Source organism: Carassius carassius, chromosome 2 (assembly GCF_963082965.1).
Source record: "Carassius carassius chromosome 2, fCarCar2.1, whole genome shotgun sequence".
In the NCBI taxonomy this organism is placed as follows: Eukaryota; Metazoa; Chordata; class Actinopteri; order Cypriniformes; family Cyprinidae; genus Carassius; species Carassius carassius.
Window position 1 is genome coordinate 40888540 of NC_081756.1, and position 21363 is coordinate 40909902.

Here is a 21363-nt window from a genome sequence, read left to right on the forward strand (position 1 = left end):
GAAAATGTTCTATGTAATCAAAAGCTGCTCTTATAAAAGCATGATTACAAATATCTGTGACGACTGGGTGAAGGAGAAGCTGGAAACAAGTGCGAGTATGAACAAAGTTTTAATGAGAGATGATAACCAAACAAACTGGAACACAAACAATGCTGGGAAGAAGATACAGTCCGAGATGGTGGAAGGAGGTGATGAATCCAGATGGCGGTGGTGAGTTGGCAGCAGAAGAGGGTGGCACAGGAACTGTTTAACAACCGTGACAATATCCAGCAATGGCAAAATCATGGCAAAAACAAGCTACGCGCTCCTGCCATTTGTCAATCAATCTATCTATCTATCAATCAATCAATCTATAACATAAACAAATAACAATAAAAAGGAAAGATGTTCAAACGGAAATGGTAGAACGCTAAAGGCAATGGAGCCCTGGACATGATATGTAGGGGGGAAAGAATCTATATAATGGCAACAGATTAAGAACTTGTTCCCATGCAGAGGTGGAAAGAGTACAAAAATTAGGGCTTGCATAGACTATTCGAGTAGTTGAGTGATTGACTACTTCAACCGCTAGTCGTCGCTGTTGGAAACAATCGACTACTCGAGCATGCATTAATCATAATGCATACAAAGGGTTTGTGTAACGATTGAACACAGGAAGCGAGAGATCCAATAGCAGTGTATTTAATGGGGTAATCCAAACATCGTAATCCAAGAACAGGCAAGAGGTCATAACACAGAATCAGTCCAGAAACAAGAAAAACAAGAAACTAGAAAACACAAGGGAATGTGAGAAAACCGGGTGATGGAAAACAAGGACTCTTTGACACAGATAGAAAACAGACCGTTTATATAGATAGGTGAAGACGATGAAAGTGGAGACAGCTGAGTGCAATTAACAGGTGTGCAATTAACCGTGATGAAGGGACAAGGCTTTGTGGGAAATGTAGTGCCTGCAGAGGGGTGCCTATGGGGAAGTGAGACCACTAGTGGACACCCAGGGAAACACAGACCAGACACTGTGACAGTTTGCGAGTACAACGTGAATTTTAGGATTACAGTATTGCGTGTAGCTGTTACTTTCTATGACCTTATCTGCATGTAAAACTAAAATATGTAATGTAATAATTAGGGGTGTGCCTGAAGCCGAATACCTTATTCGGAATGGCACGGATAATGGCTTCTAAAACAGACAAGGAATAATTCTGCCTGAATACTCGGCTGAAGCTGGCACAGACCAGAGTTTGCTAGATAACAGTTGAGCCAGGGGATCAGCGCAATATTATACACAGACCTCTAAAGTCACGAGCGTGAAGTGAATGAATGTAAACTGTATGATTGAAAAGAGCTCAAATCAAACAGCATTGCTGTTGTCTCTCCGTGCATCTCTCAGAAATCAGAGCTTGGCAAGAGTAATATCACCTATAATAATACATCATACACATTCTATTGTATATATTCAAAAGGCAATGATTTAAACCTTAGGCTACGATATGATACGAATGAATGGATTAAGCACAGGGCGCTCACCAATCAAACAACTGTGTTGCGCATCAGTTTCTCAAAAACCAAACCAGTTATCTCTCGAGAGCAGGCTAATAATCAAGTTAGATACAGATACATTTTCTACTTGTCCTACATGTTTGCATCTTTATCTTTTGCTGGTTTGCACGGCACACGCATATTTGTTAAGTGAAGTTCACTAAACATTAAGACTCGCTTAAAGAGTTCTGCGTAATGAAAATGTGTGCATTGAATTCATTCATTCGTGATCAAATAATCATTATAATCATAATCAGCTATTGTTGATGGTAACAGGAAACCAGCCCTAGCCCCAGATAGGTAAAAACAAGCACAGGAATAGAACTTGATCCCACATACACTTCAAAATGCTGTAATTCCAGTATTAAAGCAAGTGCTTCTTTTTCAATAGTACTATAGTGTAACTGATATGGCTAAAACTTTTTCGAAAAATAGGCTACAGGATGCTAATCTCCGTGAACCTCATGCTGTAAGAGGACTGCTCCGGCTCCGGCAGCACTAGCTTCAACATCAAGTTTAAAAGAACGTGAATAATCCGGTGCAGATAACACTGGATCACTACACAACAGACTCTTTACAGCTTCAAAAGCATGTTGACACTCATTAGATCACAGGAATTTTTGCAGGGCACGGAGCAGATTAGTTAATGGTAAGGCCACATCTGAGAAATTTTCTCCAAAATGGTCTATAATAACCTGCCATTCCTAAAAAACGCTTGGTTTGAGGCACAGGAAAATCCACAATTGCCTGCACTTTCTGGACTGCAGGATGTATTTGTCCTTGTCCAACCCACTTAGCCAAATACAAAACAGTTGCCTTTTAAAATTCAAATTCAACGTGAGGGAAGCTTTAAGCGTGTGAAAACAAAAAAGAGAGATGTCATCCAAATACATCAAAAAATTTACAGTTCTTAACGTCAGACAAGATCTTGTTCAATAAACGCTGGAAAGTCTCCAGCGCGTTCCGAACCTCGAAAGCCATCACAGTATAATTTAGGAAATTGTCTGGAGTAACAAAAGCAGATATTTTGGCTGCACGTTCAGTTAAGGGGACTTTCCAATACCCCTTTAAAAGATCGAGCTTTGTAACAAACTGAGCCGATCCCACATTATCCACACAATCTTCCATTAACAGTAGTGGAAATGAATCTGGTTTTGTAATCGCATTTACCTTACAGTAATCCATACAGAATCAATGAGTACCATCAAGTTTCAGAACAAGTAGACAGGGCGAAATCTAAGCACTTTGGCTCGTAACAGCTAGATATTTCACTTCAGACTCAATGATTTTTCATTTCACTGGATTGATACGCATGTTGCTTAATGGGTGGATGTTCGTCCACATCAATATCATGCTGAATGACATTTGTCTGAGTAGGCACATCTGAAAACAGTCCTAAAAAAGATATAATCTTGTTGATTCGCAGATAAATGACATAAGTGAGAATTAAGATCTGACAAACTTTCAGAATTATTCAATCTGACATCAGACACTGGCATACTCCGTAGATTTTACTCATCTTCAACCCCGCAGGAGGTACCACAGAAAGAGAAGCAACCGGAACAGTAGAGTTGTTTAACACCATTTGTTCATCACAAACTACATAACGCTTCAACATGTCAATGTGGCACACGCAGGTTTTTCTCTGTCGATCGTGGGTACAGATAATATAGTCAGTATCACTGAGCTTTCGCTCCACAACATAACGTCCAGAAAACTTTGCTTGCAATGAAGAGCCATGCAGTGGTAACAAAACAAGAACTTTGTCTCCCTTTACAAAGTAAAAAAAAACTGCCTTTTTATCAAAACACCTTCATCTTTATTTGAGCATTTGATAAAGCTGACCGAGCCAGATCTCGAGCTTTATGCAGACGTTCTCGAAATGAGCTTGCATAATCTAAAAGATTGCATGATGGCTTTGTTTCAGACAACCAGTTCTCTTTGAGCAGTGGACCCTGCACCGTTTGCCCAAAAACTAACTCTGCGGGACTAAACCCAAGAGACTCCTGTACAGTCTCACGTACAGAAAACACCAACAGCAGTAATCCTTCATCCAAATCTTTTACTGAATCAACACAATATGTGCGTAACATTGTTTTCAAGGTTTGATGGAATTGTTCCAATGCCCCTTGAGACTCAGGGCACTGGAAACTATATGTTTAACGTGCAACTGAGACAAAATTTGATTAAACAACCGGGACATAATATTGTTTCCCTGGTCCGTCTGAACAATTCTCAGAAGCCCAAAAGTAGAAAAGAACACTGTTAAAGCTTTCACTATGGCTTTAGCTCTCAAAGAACGAAGTGGTATCGCCTCAGGATAACGAGTTGCTTTGCACATGAGCGTAAGCAAGTAAGTATGACCTGCTTTTTTTTTCAGTAAAGGCCCGACACAATTTAATATTATATGCTCAAATGGTTTTCCAATAGCAGGAATCACTTTTAGAGGTGCGGGGGGGGGGGGGGGTAACCTGGTTAGGCTTCCCAATCATTTGACAAGCATGACATGATCTGAAATATTTTGTAACATCGGATTTAATTCTAGGCCAAAAGAAACGACACAAAACTCGATAAAACGTTTTAGCCACACCTAAATGTCCAGCCAAATTATCATGTGCCACACTTAACACTTGTTCTTGAAAACATTTGGGAACAACTACCTGGTACAATATGTCCCAACCTGAATTATCCGATCCTGAAGAGGTACATTTCCGCATTAATACCCAATCCTTAAAGTAATAACCAGTTGACTTATTCACAATTTCTTTTGCATTTACAGCAGTATCTCAGCAAAATTTGAGCGACTGTTTTTGCTCGGCAGCCAACAGCCTCCGATCTACAGAAAGTAACAAATTAGCAGAACCAAATTTAGCACCACTGCTAGTGGACAGCGGCTTGTACCAGAATCAGTCACATTTTCATCACCAAGAAAAGTGTCAGATAGGTCAATTAGGGTGGGAAATTTTTGTGATTGAGCTCAAGTAATCACACAGGCAGGAAACACGGACAAATCTACAGCATCTTGCTTACACACAATGGATGTTTCATCTAGCGGATTCTGAATGACTTCAGGGAGAGGAAATCTTTTCCACCAGCCAAGTCATTTCCAATTATCAGAATTACACCATTAATAGGTAACAGAGCACGAATGGCCAATTTTACGAAACCAGTAACCCACTCAGATCGAATATATATATATATATATATATTATGCAAGGGAATCTTTTCTACTCGCATTGCAATTCCCTGCACAACACATCAGAACCACAATACATTTTCTCTGAGAATGGCAACGAGCTTTCCAAAATAAAAGTGCTGTCCCAGTGTCACGCAATATAGAAACAGGTACTTGATCATTTTCCAGATCACTTAAAGAAATCATTCCCTGACCAATAAAAGGGTTAAAAATTGCATCAATTTCTGGCTTTGATGGTTTAGTAATAGTTAGTACAAAAGCGGCTCTTTAAGGCTGTTTAGTCTTAATTGCAGAACATGCAGCAATTAAATTAACCGCCTGATTACAATAAAAACACTCACGATCATCAGATTGCACTGATGGCTTCAAGAGTTTAGACAATTTTGAAGTTCTGTCAGAATTGACAAAATTTGATGCTTCTTGATGAGCAGGTGCTACAAATACGTTTTGGTGCGTTAATACAAATTCTTCCGCACACACAGCAGCCTCCGTAAGAGTTACAACTTTTTGCTCATTCAAGTACACCACAATTTTATCGCGCAACAAATTCTTGAATTCTTCAATCAAAATGAGCTCACGAAGCTGCTCAAAATCTCTAGTCTTGTTGGCCTGACACCATTTATAAAAAAGTGCGCTCTTCTCACGCGCATACTCCACAAACGTTTGATTGGCAGTTTTTATATGTAAACAGAATTTTTGGTGATAAGCCTCAGGGACAAGCTCATAGGCTAGCAACAAAAGAGGCCAGACTTCTTTCGGCCAACTCAAAGCAGCGACGAGTCTCAAATTTTATAAAGAATATCTCTTTGGATTTAAGACTTTAGTCTTTGCAACTTCTCAGATCTTCTTTATTCAACAAGAGCTTGTAACACTCCAAAGAGTCCAATCTCATCATATGACCTCTTTAATTAACTTGTTTACTGAACTGTTGTAAAAAATAAAAAATCTATATGTAATCATGTAGATTTTTGAAGGAAAAAATGGCATTATTTGTGTGATATTATATCATGGAATTATATAAATATATAAATTTTCTACCCATATCTTACATTTTGTGATCATTCTAAATGCAATTTAGCAGACTGAATCACGCAGATTTTAGCGCCAGTTTGCTCTCCTGCCCATTATTTACTGAAGTAATTTCCAGGGAGCAATTTTTATTTATTTATTTTTTCTTTTTTTACTCAGTAATTAATATGTTTTAAAATATAGTGAAATATAATACTTCAAACCAAATATACTTAAATAAAAGTAAAATTACAGATTTAAAAAATTACTATAAAAAGAAGAAGTAAACAAAAAAGCTACTCATTTACAGTATCGCGAGTAAATGTAATTTGTTACTTTCCACCTCTGTTCACATGACGTTAATTTGTGGTCACTATTTACTAATTAATTCCCTTTTATTTATTGTGGACATGATTTAATACAGTAGTGTGTTTTCCTCAATTTAGTAAATTGTTGCCACATTGTACTTATTCGTTTTTACGAATTAGTAAATCATCTCCACAATTTAACATGAGGGAATGAATTGGTAAATCGTGGCCATGAATAAAATCATGGGAGCAAATTCTTAATTTTTCATTTTAATTCTTAAAAAAAAAAAAAAAAAAAATATATATATATATATATATATATATATATATATATATATATATATATATATATAATTATTATGATATTTTATTTTTTCGCATACCATGTATAGGGCTCCATAGAAGGCAAATGGTTTTTTGATGATCTGGGGATTAAGTTTATTCCACAATGCATTACAAAATTTCTGTAGATACCAGAATGCCATTGAAGAAATTGGATGATAAACTGGGCCCATTAAATGATTCATTTAGAACCGAACACTTCATTCTGTGATCAATAGCAATGATAGATTGATAGATGGAAATTTGAAGAAGAAAGAAGGGAGAGCGAGACAAAGAAAGATCCCACTCGGGGGAAATCAGTACATTCTAAGCATAAACAGATTCATCATCAACACTGACAAATAGTTTGCTGCATAAAGATCAGCTTAAATGACAGTCAGGGTGGGGTTTGTGGAAAAGAGGAAATATAGAAGTGGAAAATTGTAAAAAGAAATGGAGACCCTACTGGGGGACAAAAATAAATAAATAAAAGTAAAAAAATAAATAAAAAAAAACACAGCTAAAGGTTGTTTATGCTGGTAGTTGGTTTTATAGGTCGTTATAAAGGTATGTCCAGGCTAGTCTACATGGTTGATTATTTGGACTGTACAGTTCAGACAGGTTGGGTTGAGGTCAGCTTGGTTGACCATCTTGCTAAAACTGGTTAAAGCTGGCAAACAAATGATCTGAAATATTCCAAAAACAGCTTGACTGAGTTGGTATTGCTAGAAGGATTTTTCTCTGGCAATACTCTTGCTCTCTTTACTGATCACACTTCCCCTCTAGTTTTTATCTCATTCTGAGATGATATACATCCTGTCTTCTGAATATTGTATCATAGAACCAACTTTGAGAGTCATCCTCACAGAATGAAAGGGAGAGCACAGAGAACCAACAATGGATAGAACAAGAAGTATGCAAAGCATCAAAACCTTGACTTCACCTCAAACACGCACATTCTCCCTGCAGATGAGAAGGACAACATTACCCCAGGATATTATGTATACATTTTCAATAGCTGTAGGGTAAACTCCACTTTTGGGAGTTTAGGATTAATATCACAACTACCAAAAGTACTTGAGCAGCTAAGGCAGCATCAGTCTGGATATACAGTATTTCTGATCTCTGAAGGTTTTAAAAGTCTGCGTGTCTTAGAGATGATGGGGGCTGCATCATTAATCGAGCCCTTGCCCTGTATGAGCAACCTCTCTTTCTGTTTATGACAGTAAACAAAAGGTAATTATGGACTGTACGTTGGACCGCTCCACTGTTCTACTGCATTACAGGGATCTGTGATATCTCCTACTGACTACACCACACCCCACAGCCTTCCATTACCCTACTACTGTCCAATCAAACACACACAACTTTAAACTGAAACACATATCGAAGATTTTGTTCCAAGGAACAAGCAGTGTTTCCAGCTTCTTTCAATGGAAAGTAGCTAAAACCAGTTTGAAAAGTCGCTAAAAGTTGCTAGATTACGTCATACGCTAATTAGCATATTCATGACGCGATCGTGTTGTAATTCCTTTTACATTGTTGTCTCTCTCTGCTCACATACTGTATTTAAATTTAGCCAAATTCTCAATAAAACTTTTCATTTATATATTTTACTGTTTCTGTTGTTGTGACTGAAACGTGGCCCTTAAGACTACATATTAACCAGCTCTCCCTTCCAAGATGTTAATCTGAACAAAAATACTAATTTATATGTGGCCGGCTTGACGTCCTTCTAATATACTAAAGAAAGAGACAATACCAAGACATCTACTAAAAAAAGGATTCTTTTATTCTTGACTGAGCCCCAAAAGAAGACCCAGCATTAAATGTTTGGTTCAGGGAAAAATAGCTTTTTCTCAGGACTCAGATCCAATTAAACAAGAGAAGCTGTATAAAAAAAGAATAAAAATACAAAACAAATGATGTTACCCAGTTCACTTCAATGGGCATAGAAAGTGAAATAACATATAAGAAGAAATGTCAGTAATAAAAATAAGTCCTTTACAGTAATAATCTCTAATCAAAACACCAGATCACAAGTCCCAATTTGACTTGAAATAGTGCAACCAATGTTAAAGAACCAATAAAGGTGTGTAAAACAACGGCAGTGGCTTATATGTGCCTGAATAAACAGACAAAAAACAAAAAACAACAGCATGATCATACATGAAAAATCGGCACATCTTGCCACATAAATGCACCACTCACATTACAGACAGTTCACATTTTAACCTCTTTTAAACGTATTAATCAGTAAACAGACTATAGATTAAAGTATACACTTTATACAGGGTACAATACTTTTCATGCCACATACATAAACACACTTTGGGAGAATAAAATGATAAACACTCACTGTTATATGAGACTTCGGATTATCAATCACGTGGAAACTGGCACGTGCGATCTCACAATCTTGCTCTTCCCTCTTAACAGTATAATATACAGTCGTGGCCAAAACTTTTGAGAATTACATAAATATTATTTTTCAAAAAGTTTGCTGCTAAACTGCTTTTAGATCTTTGTTTCAGTTGTTTCTGTGATGTACTGAAATATAATAACAAGCACTTCATACATTTCAAAGGCTTTTATCGACAATTACATGACATTTATGCAAAGAGTCAGTATTTGCAGTGTTGGCCCTTCTTTTTCAGGACCTCTGCAATTCGACTGGGCATGCTCTCAATCAACTTCTGGGCCAAATCCTGACTGATAGCAACTCATTCTTTCATAATCACTTCTTGGAGTTTGTCAGAATTAGTGGGTTTTTGTTTGTCCACCCGCCTCTTGAGGATTGACCACAAGTTCTCAATGGGATTAAGATCTGGGGAGTTTCCAGGCCATGGACCCAAAATTTCAACATACTGGTCCCCGAGCCACTTAGTTATCACTTTTGCCTTATGGCACGGTGCTCCATTGTGCTGGAAAATACATTGTTCTTCACCAAACTGTTGTTGGATTGTTGGAAGAAGTTGCTGTTGGAGGGTGTTTTGGTACCATTCTTTATTCATGGCTGTGTTTTTGGGCAGAATTGTGAGTGAGCCCACTCCCTTGGATGAGAAGCAACCCCACACATGAATGGTGTCAGGATGCTTTACTGTTGGCATGACACAGGACTGATGGTAGCGCTCACCTTTTCTTCTCCGGACAAGCCTTTTTCCAGATGCCCCAAACAATCGGAAAGGGGCTTCATCTGAGAACATGACTTTGCCCCAGTCCTCAGCAGTCCATTCACTATACTTTCTGCAGATGATCAATCTGTCCCTGATGTTTTTTTTGGAGAGAAGTGGCTTCTTTGCTGCCCTTCTTGACACCAGGCCATCTTCCAAAAGTCTTCGCCTCACTGTGCGTGCAGATGTGCTCACACCTGCCTGCTGCCATTCCCGAGCAAGCTCTGCACTGGTGGCACTCCGATCCTGCAGCTGATTCCTCTTTAGGAGACGATCCTGGTGCTTGCTGGACTTTCTTGGATGCCCTGAAGCCTTCTTTACAAGAATTGAACCTCTTTCCTTGAAGTTCTTGATGATCCTATAAATTGTTGATTTAGGTGCAATCTTAGTAGCCACAATATCCTTGCCTGTGAAGCCATTTTTATGCAATGCAATGATGGCGGCACGCGTTTCTTTGCAGGTCACCATGGTTAACAATGGAAGAACAATGATTTCAAGCATCACCCTACTTTTAACATGTCAAGTCTGCCATTCTAACCCAATCAGCCTGACATAATGATCTCCAGCCTTGTGCTCGTCAACATTCTCACCTGAGTTAACAAGACGATTACTGAAATGATCTCAGCAGGTCCTTTAATGACAGCAATGAAATGCAGTGGAAAGGTTTTTTGGGATTAAATTAATTTTCATGGCAAAGAAGGACTATGCAATTCATCTGATCACTCTTCATAACATTATGGAGTATATGCAAATTGCTATTATAAAAACTTAAGCAGCAACTTTTACAATTTCCAATATTTATGTAATTCTCAAAACTTTTGGCCACGACTGTACAACAATTACTGCATGTTCTTCCTATACATGTATTATACTGCATTATTATACATTATAACAGTCTTCAAAGTATATTTTAAATTAACATACGCTCAATCTTTGTTGAAGTACTGTAGGCCTGAATCCCCTCCCCCACCGGAGATTTCTTATATGCAGCAACAAACACTAATATAAACACTGAATTAAGTCATCTACTCCTGCAGTCACACAACTGAAACCACCACAGGTCCACAAGTTGATAATTAACCTGGATTATATCGGTTTAGAAATTTCTAATCAACTATTTTCTCCTCACTTGTAACTGCTGCTTCTATCAGCGCACTCTCTGTTCCACTCTGACTGACGCACACACTCTCTCTCTCGTGCATATGATCAAACTCTTAAAGGAGACAGCACGCATAACTGCATCATAGCAAAAACTTCAAAGGGAAAAATCACCAGGGGAATTAAATATCGGGCTATTCCTACCCCGGTTACACTCTCCCCCGCTAACAGTCAATGTCCTCGATGACTGCAAACACTCTTTAATCATCCATTACTCCTTGAAGTTTACCGGATGTGTACAAGACCATACCCGCTAACACTTGGGAAAGGACTTTAGGACTAAAGGACACAGCATTACATACAGATTTAGGCAGTCTGTTTGGGTTACCATGAACACCAGCAGTTGGCCGCTGGGTTGTGCGTGACGTAGGATGGGGTGCAGCACTTTTTACTCTTGGATTTCGGGGAACAGGAACTGGCCTAGCTGAAACCACATCCAAAGGTGAATCAGTTCTTTCAATGTCAGGCAGAGAGAGCTCTTCAACAGCACTCGCCTCATTATTCACTAGTGCATCATTATATCTTCCTTGTGCTTCTTCCAATCCAGCACAATTGTCTGATTCCACATCTTGTTGCTGTGACTCCTCAAGCACTGGGTCCAATGAATCCTCCCTAGTCCATCTAGTTTCTTCCACTAACACACATTCTGCCTCCAGTGAAGGTATATCTTCCACTAACACAGAGGTAGGTACTTCTACTGGTCACTCTTCTCTGTGGCATTGGTATTGGTCTCGGACAGGGCCTAATGTCTGATCGGTGTACTCTTTTTGCAGGACCGCCTCCCACTGGCTCCACAGTGTAGGTCGTACCATGCACCTCCACCATCTTATAGGCTGTAGGTGCCCAGGCGTCCTGTATCTTGTTCCGTCCTGGGCGACGATATCGTAAGTATACCTGCGGACCAACTTCTACCTCTGGACAGTATACCCCACTCTCACGCTTAGTAACTCGGACTGCTGCCTTCCTCCCAGCATATGCACGTGCCCTAGTGTGAGCATCCCGAAGCCGCTCCATGTGAACAGACAACCAGGCAGGCTCCTTCTCAAACACTGGCTACTGGCCCAACAAGGCATCTACTGGTAAGTGTGGCTGCATACCAAACAGCATGTAGTAAGGGGAGTAACCAGTGGAGGAATGAGGTGTTGCATTATAGGCATACACCAGCTCAGGTAAGTACTCTGGCCATTTCCGTTTCTTGTCAGGTGGCAAGGAACGAAAGAGGTCATGTAGAGTTCTGTTAAATCTCTCGCACTGTGAATTTCCCTGGGGGTGATGTGGCGTAGTGCGGGACTTTCTCACCCCATACGCTTACCGAGCTCTGCAATAACGGCACTCTCGAAGTTCCTCCCCTGGTCTGAATGGAGACGCTGAGGCATACCATACTTGAGGAACCATTCCTTCAGAAGGATCTTAGCGGTAGTGTCTGCCCTCTGATTGCGGGTGGGGAATGCCTGGCTGAACTTAGTGAATACATTAGTCACAACCAAGAAATTCTCCTGTCCATCCGACGCAGGTTCCAGTATGGTAAAGTCTATTGCGACCACTTCCAGTGGATGAGAAGCCAAGAACGGGGTCCAAGGTGCCTGAATCTTGGGATGCAGCATTTTGGCTAGCACGCACCGCTGGCACTCCTTCACCCACCTATCCACAGCATCATACATCCCAACCCAATAACAATGCTGCTTGAGCAGGGCCAGCGTCCTCTCTACACCTTGATGCCCCATCTGGTCATGGACACTTCGCAACACCATTTCAACAAGACAAGTAGGAAGCAGCATCTGTTGGCATTCCCCATTGAACACATTGTCAATAGTTCTGTACATTAGCCCTTCTTTTTCTTGAAGCCTATCCCACTGCTTAAGCAAAAACAGCACCAGCCTGGACAAGTGCATTCTTTCATGATTTGTGGGCTTCCTCTTCTTGTCCCAGAAACTCTTGAGCACACTGATGGTTGGATCTGCCCTCTGAAATTGACCTGTATTCTCCAGGTGGTCCTCTTCACTCTCTCGGTCTTTCGATAGCTGCCTGTAACATTCCCATTTCTCCTTCTCTAGGACTCGCCGCTAGCCCAGCCAGATCAACTCCCACTGCAGTCCCTGTACGAAGCCCACTGCAAATAACCACACAGCCATCATACTCCAAATCCTCAGTTACCACTTCCATGGCCTCCAGTCCTGGTCTTCTAGAGAGAGCGTCGGCTGCGGTGTTACACTTCCCAGGGCGGTACTGAACTTCGAAATCAAATATCGCAAGCTGTGCAGTCCACCTCTGTTCAATAGCACCCAGCTTTGCAGTATTGAGGTGGCAGAGGGGATTGTTATCGGTTAGGACTATAAACCTAGATCCGAGCAGGTAACTCCGAAACTTCTCCGCAACAGCCCATTTGAGTGCCAGGAGCTCCAGCTTCATACTGCTGTAGTTCCTGTCATTTCGCTCTGCACCCCTCAACCTCCGGCTTGCATATGCTATCACAGTTTTAATTCCCCCTTGCTGCTGGTATAGCACAGTGCCAAATCCCAGGTTACTGGCGTTGGTCTCCAGCACAAAAGGTAGGGTGAAGTCTGCATAACCTAGTGTCGGAGCACAGGTAAGCTTCTCCTTAAGGTGCTCAAAGGCTTGCTGGCACTCCGTTGTTCAGGAGTCTTTAAACAACTTGTTGACCTGAGCAACACTCCCCTGGTGGACACAAGTGTTTACAACATCATGGAGCGTACCGGCCACCTTAGAGAAGCCCTCAATGAATCTCCGATAGTAGCTGCAGAATCCTAAAAAGGATCGCAACTCCTTCAGAGTGTTAGGGACTGGCAACTGTTTCACTGCACTCACTTTGTCTGGGTCTGTAGACACCCCTTGAGCAGATACCACATGTCCTAAGAACTTTACCTCGGACTGCAGGAAGTGGCATTTTTCCACCTTAATCTTAAGTCCGGCCTCCCTCAACCTCTGTAACACAGGCTCAAGCCTCACCAAGTGTCCATCAAATGAACTGGAGTACACAAGCAAATTGTCCAAATTGACGAAAACCATTTGAAAGACAAGGTCACTCATTATGGCCTGCTTGGGACGTTGGAATGTCACTGGTGCATTACATAGGCCAAACAGCATCCTTTGGTACTCATACAGGCAAAATGGTGTAATGAAAGCTGTTTTGTGGCGATCCTTCTCATGAACTGCCACCAGGTGATAGCCACTCACAAGATCAATAGATGAAAACATCTTGGCCCTACTCAAAGCATCCAGACTCTCATCAATTCGTGGCAACGGGAATGCATCACGCCTAGTTTTACTGTTCAGCTTCCGGTAGTCCACGCATAGCCGAAGACTCCCGTCGGTCTTCCGGACTAACACCACTGGAGATGCATATGAACTGGAGCTTTCTTTGATGACACACTTTTTGAGCAGTTCAGAGATATGGTCCTTCACCTCCGGTAGGTCCTTCACCGTCGGTAGGACCGCGAGACAGGAAGGTCATCGTTGAAAGGAATCTCATGCTTAACCAATTCAGTATAACCGAGGTCTTCATGAGTGATGGCAAACACGTCCAGGTATCCCCTCAGAAGTGCCTTTAGCTCTGCCTGCTGTGCAGGGGTACCGCCAATCTGCACTTTCTCCAGGGGACACTGCAGGTCACCGCTAACTCCCGTCATTGACTTCTGATTTACCATAATTTCCTCATGATCTGCAGAGATTCAATGGAATCTAACTTCGCAGGAGCTACTCTCAACATGATGACCTTGGGCAAGTACCCCCAGTTTTACCTTAGGTGGCAACCACACATCTTCAGGGGACAAGTTTACTACCTGCACTGGGAATACCCGCCTACCGGGTGACACCAAGGTAGGAACCAGGGCCAAGCCACCTGGCAATGATGTATTACATGGTTCAAGCAAGCCTACGCCACCATTGCCAATCAGCTCTTTGTGTATTCTAGTCTGAACTGTGGCCACAGATGCTGCAGGTACGTAAGACTTACGTGCACCTGCCACCCGAACCACAGAGTACACTCCAACTGGGGCAGCCTCTTGCACTCTGTTAAAGGCGGCTCTCCAGTTAGCATCCAATGTCCCCTCCAAAGCATTGTCAAACTCGGCTAGAATAAATTGTTTACACCGCTGTGCTATGTTCATACCAAGTATGCCTGGGGGCACTGAGTTAATCTCCCCATCATTCTGGTCACGTACCACCAAGAACCCACACCCAGGTATAGTCAACCCCATTACCTGGATATCAAGTTCTACATACCAAAGGTAGGGAAGAGGCAACCCATTGGCGGCAGTAATCTTTAACCACTTGCTTGTACAGTGCATGTCTTTGTCTTCTCCATGAAGATATTCTTTAAAGAAGATCTGTCAAAGTACTCACATTACTGCCAGTGTCTAACAGACACCGGATTGCTACCCCATCATGAATTTCCACTTCTGGGCATTTGCCCACTGCACACTCCAGAAACCGCTCTTTTGTCAGTGTGCCAGTCTTTGAGCCATCGATTCCACCTCTCATTGCTCGGCTCTTTGCAATGGAGGTGTGCCGTTTCCCGGAAAGGAGACTCAGACGTTGCTGGCTCAGGGCGTTCCTGAAAGAGCTGCCCAGTGCATTGGCTGTATGCCCATAGCCCTCACATCTCAAACAAATGGGTTGGCCGTCTCGGGTATACCTTGGCTTAAACCTGGGCTTACTAGGTTTTTCACAAGTTGGGTCAGACCTTTGAATCGTGAGATCACGGACAGTGTTAGTAAGGTCCCCAACAGCCTTCCCTTGTTGTGTAATCACCTTAATTACTTCTTGTAGGGCTACAGTCAAGTCATTTGGTACAGTGGCAGTCATCCTTGAATGCTCTACAGTTTCTTCCACACTCACTAGGTTTCGGTTTCGGACCACATTAGCTGGACGAGGTCTCTCTTCTGAGCACCACAACAGTGCCCCCTCACGAACTTCAAATAATGTAGAATGAGGCCGCTCTCTAACCACTTTGCGCAGTTCCCTCTGGAGTGCTGAATCCCTCACCCCTTCTATGAACTGGTCTCTCAATGCCAGCTGCACATTTGGAACACAATGTGGTGCTTGTTGCAGTGCAGCATTTAACATCAATGACAGTGCATGTGAAAAATCCCGAAAATCCTCACCGTCCAATTGTTTTCGTGCATAAAATGTGTGCAACAACTGGGAGGTGCAACGCTTTTCCCTGAAAGCTGCCCTCAAATATGAGAATAGATCTTCAGCTGACTGAAGTCCTCACACAGCAGACTTGGTGTGCTGGCCCTTTGTCCTGCCGCCGCTTCTGTCAGGATGTCACTGCAGGTCCTTCCAGCACTCAGTCACCCTTCGACACTACCGTTATTTACACCCTTCTACTTTTGCGCTATTGTAACAAAAAGAAATCAGCCCCAAACAAAACAGAATCCCACTTTTGACACCAAAATTAGATGTGGTCGGCTTGACATCCTTCTAATATACTAAAGAAAGACACAGAGGTGGGTAGTAACGAGTTACATTTACTTCGTTACATTTACTTGAGTAATTTTTTGGGGTAACTAATACTTTTCGGAGTGTATTTAAAGATGGGTACTTTATACTCTTACTTGAGTAAATTTTTGGGGAAAAATCTGTACTTTTACTTCGTTACTGTGGGCGACGCTCCTCTCGTTACTTTATCTTAATGCAATAAATGTTATAAATGCTTCAGTTTATTCCAAACGCGCCGTCTACTTTTCTTTTTGTTGTACGTGTGTGTTTGTTGTACGTGTGTGGCTTATAACAGAGGGGAGTCAAGTTGAATGCAGCTTCCAAAAGACCAAAAATAGCCGATTAAGATTTTATTAATTTTAATACAATCACACCGGTGCGAGTACGTTCAGCAAGTCATATCATCAGCTGCTAAATTCAGATCTGTGATTGCTTGCTGGCGCTGAGCCAGAGACAGACGTGTTTTTACAGCACTGCGCATTATAACCAATCACACATGATTCTTTTGAGCTTATTAAAGCATTGGCCAATCAGAGGTGTTCCGATGAGTCATCGCTAAAATGCCGGTGCTTCCTTCACTCGCTCACTGACTGAATACTTCTTTCTGGCGAATTCTCTCGTCAGAAACAACAAAGTGCAGATGTGTGTACGAATCTTTAATTAAGATATTGATTTCACAGTGTTAACAGTTTCAGTGATTTTAATGGGAGTTTCTGAGAGTGATTGAAATCTAGACTGTCAGTGAAAATGATCTTTAATCATGTAAATGTTATTTGCTCTCTTTCTAAACAATGAAAGATTAGTAGCAATATTTATATCACATTAACTTTCAATGTTAAATTCACATTTAATATAAAGTCAGTCGTATTAAAGATATGTTAAGGCATGACACCTATATCTGTTACTTAAGTAAACAGACAAGGTTTTATAATAAATTACATAAATTGGAGTAAAGGCTGATGAAATATATACATTTATACACGCACACATACATTACATACATTTTATCAATATATTTAAATAAAAATAGGCTCAGTATATATGACCCAAAGTAACTAGTAACTAACTACTTGAGTAGATTTTTTACTTTTACTCTTACTCAAGTAACTATTCAAGACTAGTACTTTTACTTTTACTTGAGTACAGTTTTTGGGTACTCTACACACCTCTGGAAAGACATAATGCCAAGACATCTACTAAAAAAAGGATTATTTTATTCTTGACTGAGCCCCAAAAGAAGACCCAGCATTAAATGTTTGGTTCAGGGAAAAATAGCTTTTTCTCAGGACTCAGATCCAATTAAACAAGAGAAGTTGTATAAAACAGAATAATAAAACAAAACAAATGATGTTACCCAGTTCACTTCAATGGGCACAGAAAGTGAAATAACATATAAGAAGAAATGTAAATAATAAAAATAAGTCCTTTACAGTAATAATCTCTAATCAAAACACCAGATCACAAGTCCCAATTTGACTTGAAATAGTGCAACCAATGTTAAAGAACCAATAAAGGTGTGTAAAACAACGGCAGTGGCTTATATGTGCCTGAATAAACAGACAAAAAACAAAAAACAACAGCATGAGCATACATGAAAAAAAAGCACATCTTGCCACATAAATGCACCACTCACATTACACACAGTTCACATATTAACCTCTTTTAAACTTATTAATCAGTAAACAGACTATAGATAAAAGTATACACTTTATACAGGGTACAATACTTTTCATGCCACATACATAAACACACTTTGGGAGAATAAAATGATAAACACTGTTATATGAGACTTTGGATTATCAATCACGTGGAAACTGGCACGTGCGATCTCACAATCTTGCTCTCCCCTCTTAACAGTATAATATACAACAATTACTGCATTTTCTTCCTATACATGTATTACACTGCATTATTATACATTATAACAGTCTTCAAAGTGTATTTTAAATTAACTTATGCTCAATCTCTGTTGAAGTAGGCCTGAATCCCCTCCCCCACCGGAGATTTCTTATATGCAGCAACAAACACTAATATAAACACTGAATTAAGTCATCTACTCGTGCAGTCACACAACTGAAACCACCACATGTCCACAAGTTGATAATTAACCTGGATTATATCCTGTTTAGCAATTTATAATCAACTATTTTCTCCTCACTTGTAACTGCTGCTTCTATCAGCGCACTCTCTGTTCCACTCTGACTGACGCACACACTCTCTCTCTCGTGCATATGATCAAACTCTTAAAGGAGACAGCAGGCATAACTGCATCATAGAAAAAACTTCACAAAAAAATCACTAGGGGAATTAAATATCGGGCTATTCCTGCCCCGGTTACATATAATTGAGCTGTCATCTTAAGAAAAAGAAATACACATAAAATAAAAACAAGACAAAGACAATTCCTGAGCTGCGTTTTCTGCTACATTTGGTTGCAAAATTAGATAAACAAGATTAACTGAAAGCACTGCTCCTCTCAGCCTCTCGCTGAACAAAGCAGACACAGAGAAAGAGGTATGTGCGTGCTGGGAAATCATGATCTCGCACTTGTGCGGCAGTAACAGTGAGTCATAAGCCCCTTTCACACTGCACGTTGGACCCGGAAAATTGCGGAACATTGCCGGGTCGTCTTCTGTGTGAACGCTGAAATTTTCATCTAAAATTAGGATTTTTATCAAGCTCCTATGCTTAAGTTGAGTCATTTTACTTTAATTGCAATGTGCAGGTCCTTTTCCGGGCTATTAAAGTGAAATAACTGAACATAAATATAGGAGCATGATAAAAATCCTAATTTTAGATGAAAATTTCAGATGGCACTTAGAGGCTTTTGCATCTGAACTCTTCACATATATATATATATATATATATATATATATATATATATATATATATATATATGTGTGTGTGTGCAAACTGTAATGAATCGGATATCAGTTAGATCCTCACTTTCGCGCTTATGCTGAGATCGTTCGCCAGCTTAGTGAAAGGTAACATGCCTAAAATATCCTGATGTCACATATCTTTACGGGACCTTTACGGATTGTGTGTGAATGCACACACATATTCTGGGTAATCACTGGCAGTGTAAAGTGGCAAAATCTAGCGACCCGGGAACAATTTCAGGAACAAATTACCCATGTATTTTCTGGAATCTCAGTGTGAAAAGGGCTATAGAGACTGGCTAAAGTTTGTACAAGGAGTCGCTAGATTTGTCGCTAGTCGCTTTTTTGGGGAAAAAAAAGACATTTTCATATAAGGACATTTTCATTACCTTATATGACAATAAGGTAATACTTTCTTAAAGTAAATGTCTACATCAGCAGGTACTGATAGTCTATATTCATCATTCCAATGGAAAATTTGGATTTACGCATATTTACAAAATGTAAACAAAGCAGTGCTTGCTTACCATTTTGAATACCAGTTATGTGCTAAATGTATTCATTTTAAGTGTTTAATGTTGTTATGAAAATATCTGCATATTTCAGTGCTGGATAAAGTGCAAACTGCCATCGACGTGTGGAACATACTGCAAAAACTAGCCCGACAGATGTTTGCCTATGGCCAACTATCGGGTTTGTGTGTCCCATTCTTAAGGTAGCATGATGCTAGCTTCTCTATAGACTCCATCCTGCCATAGAGCACCCCTCATACTGCTTTTTTCGCACAATCTCTAGTAATGTACAGATAACTCTCAAACTCCACAGCCTCTCTTTGATCACTGTGTGTTTGTCTCCCAGGAAAATCCCCAGGAACCCCTGCATCCTGCTCCTGTCTCTATTTGTCTCTTATCAGACTGGGGTGCAGGTGCCCTGCCCTACCCTCCCCCTTTTCACCTCTGAGAGGGTCCAGCGTGGTCCCAGCTGGTCCTACTAACACATTCCACTGCAGCCTAATTACAGTGGGGACTAAGGGGCCGCTATGACCTCTGCCTTAACCCCCCTTCATGCCCCCCCAAGGGCCCAAGCAGAAAAGAGGGGCTGAACAGACACAGATCACAGAGGACACTCCAGGTGGTGGGACAGCGTGGGGAATTGGAAGTCATGAATATATTAACAGAAGAGCATAATGAATTCAAATTAAATTATATGTGCCCAGCACTGCGTGACAGGGTCTTGAAGCTAGCGGGGATATTTTAGGCGGCAAATTATTATACCTTTCATAAGAGAGACAATGACTGAAGTGCAAGCAAACACATTTGTCAAACAGATATGAAGTTTGTATTATATAAAGATAAGAAAGTGAACATTGAGTCGGTGTTGTGAAATGATTTGCTTGGTCCAATAGCAGTAGGGGCAGCAGGATTTTAGGCTGAAGCTCAGTGAAGTTTGGAGGTCAGAAAGCTCCCAGCTGTCTCACTTCGCATGTTGCCCCAGTCTACGGCCTGGACCCTAGAGGATGGGGGTGATTCACAGACAGCAATGCCCAAGATGACTTTCTGGAGCAAAGGGGTGGGATTTTTAAAGTTGGAGAGGTTCAACGTCTTGAAGACATCCAAGGAATGCCCTGTGGGACAGGGGGAACAGGGAGGGTGTGCGGAAGGTGGGAGGCAATGTTACTCATTGCCTATAGCAAGATATAATAATTCTGTATATTGTTTGGCATGTCCTGTAAGTAGCTGAATACTTACTGCACGTAAAGATGCAGTCCATCCAATGAACTGACTTAGGAGTAACCACAAAATTCTGTAGGATTTCCACACTGTACATTACCATTTTCAACACTAACCTTCCCAGTCCATGTTTTTTTGCCTTGACACCAAAAAAAAAAAAAAAAAATCTTCAATTCTCAATGGTTTCCTCTAGTAATTAGCCGCACCACCTTAGCATAGAGCTCTGCAGCATAAATCTCTCATCACACACAAAAGAGGTAGCAACACTGTGAGGGGGGGAAGGCGAGTATGCCACACTTTAATTTGCTGTTGCAAAGGCATAATGTGCAAATGACAAGAGCAATCGAAAATTAATGGAGGACAATACACAGGCAGCATGTTGAGGCATCATCTTAATTATGAATGCTGAAAGCCAATTAATCCCGCTCTGTGACACACTTAATGTTCAGATATTATTTAGTGAAACGGAAAGATGTGAGACTATGACAGCATGGAGATACACCGAAATATAAGCTGGGACTCAAACAGCCCACAGCTTCTTCCTCTTGTCTATTGATTTCTTTCTCCCAGTGTTCCACTTGTCTA

The 21363-nt window shown here is 40.8% G+C and overlaps 2 long non-coding RNA genes across 2 annotated transcripts; both read right to left on the reverse strand.

The window, feature by feature from the left end:
* Positions 1-8148: 8148 nt before the first annotated feature.
* LOC132109889 (uncharacterized) lies at positions 8149-8818 on the reverse strand. Its single transcript, XR_009424567.1, has 2 exons — positions 8732-8818; positions 8149-8497 (listed from the first exon to the last, which is right to left on the reverse strand). It is a non-coding gene; the product is annotated as an uncharacterized LOC132109889 (long non-coding RNA).
* Positions 8819-15934: 7116 nt separating this feature from the next.
* LOC132109887 (uncharacterized) lies at positions 15935-18354 on the reverse strand. The gene is made up of 3 exons (XR_009424565.1): positions 17944-18354; positions 17333-17713; positions 15935-16156 (listed from the first exon to the last, which is right to left on the reverse strand). It is a non-coding gene; the product is annotated as an uncharacterized LOC132109887 (long non-coding RNA).
* Positions 18355-21363: the final 3009 nt, after the last annotated feature.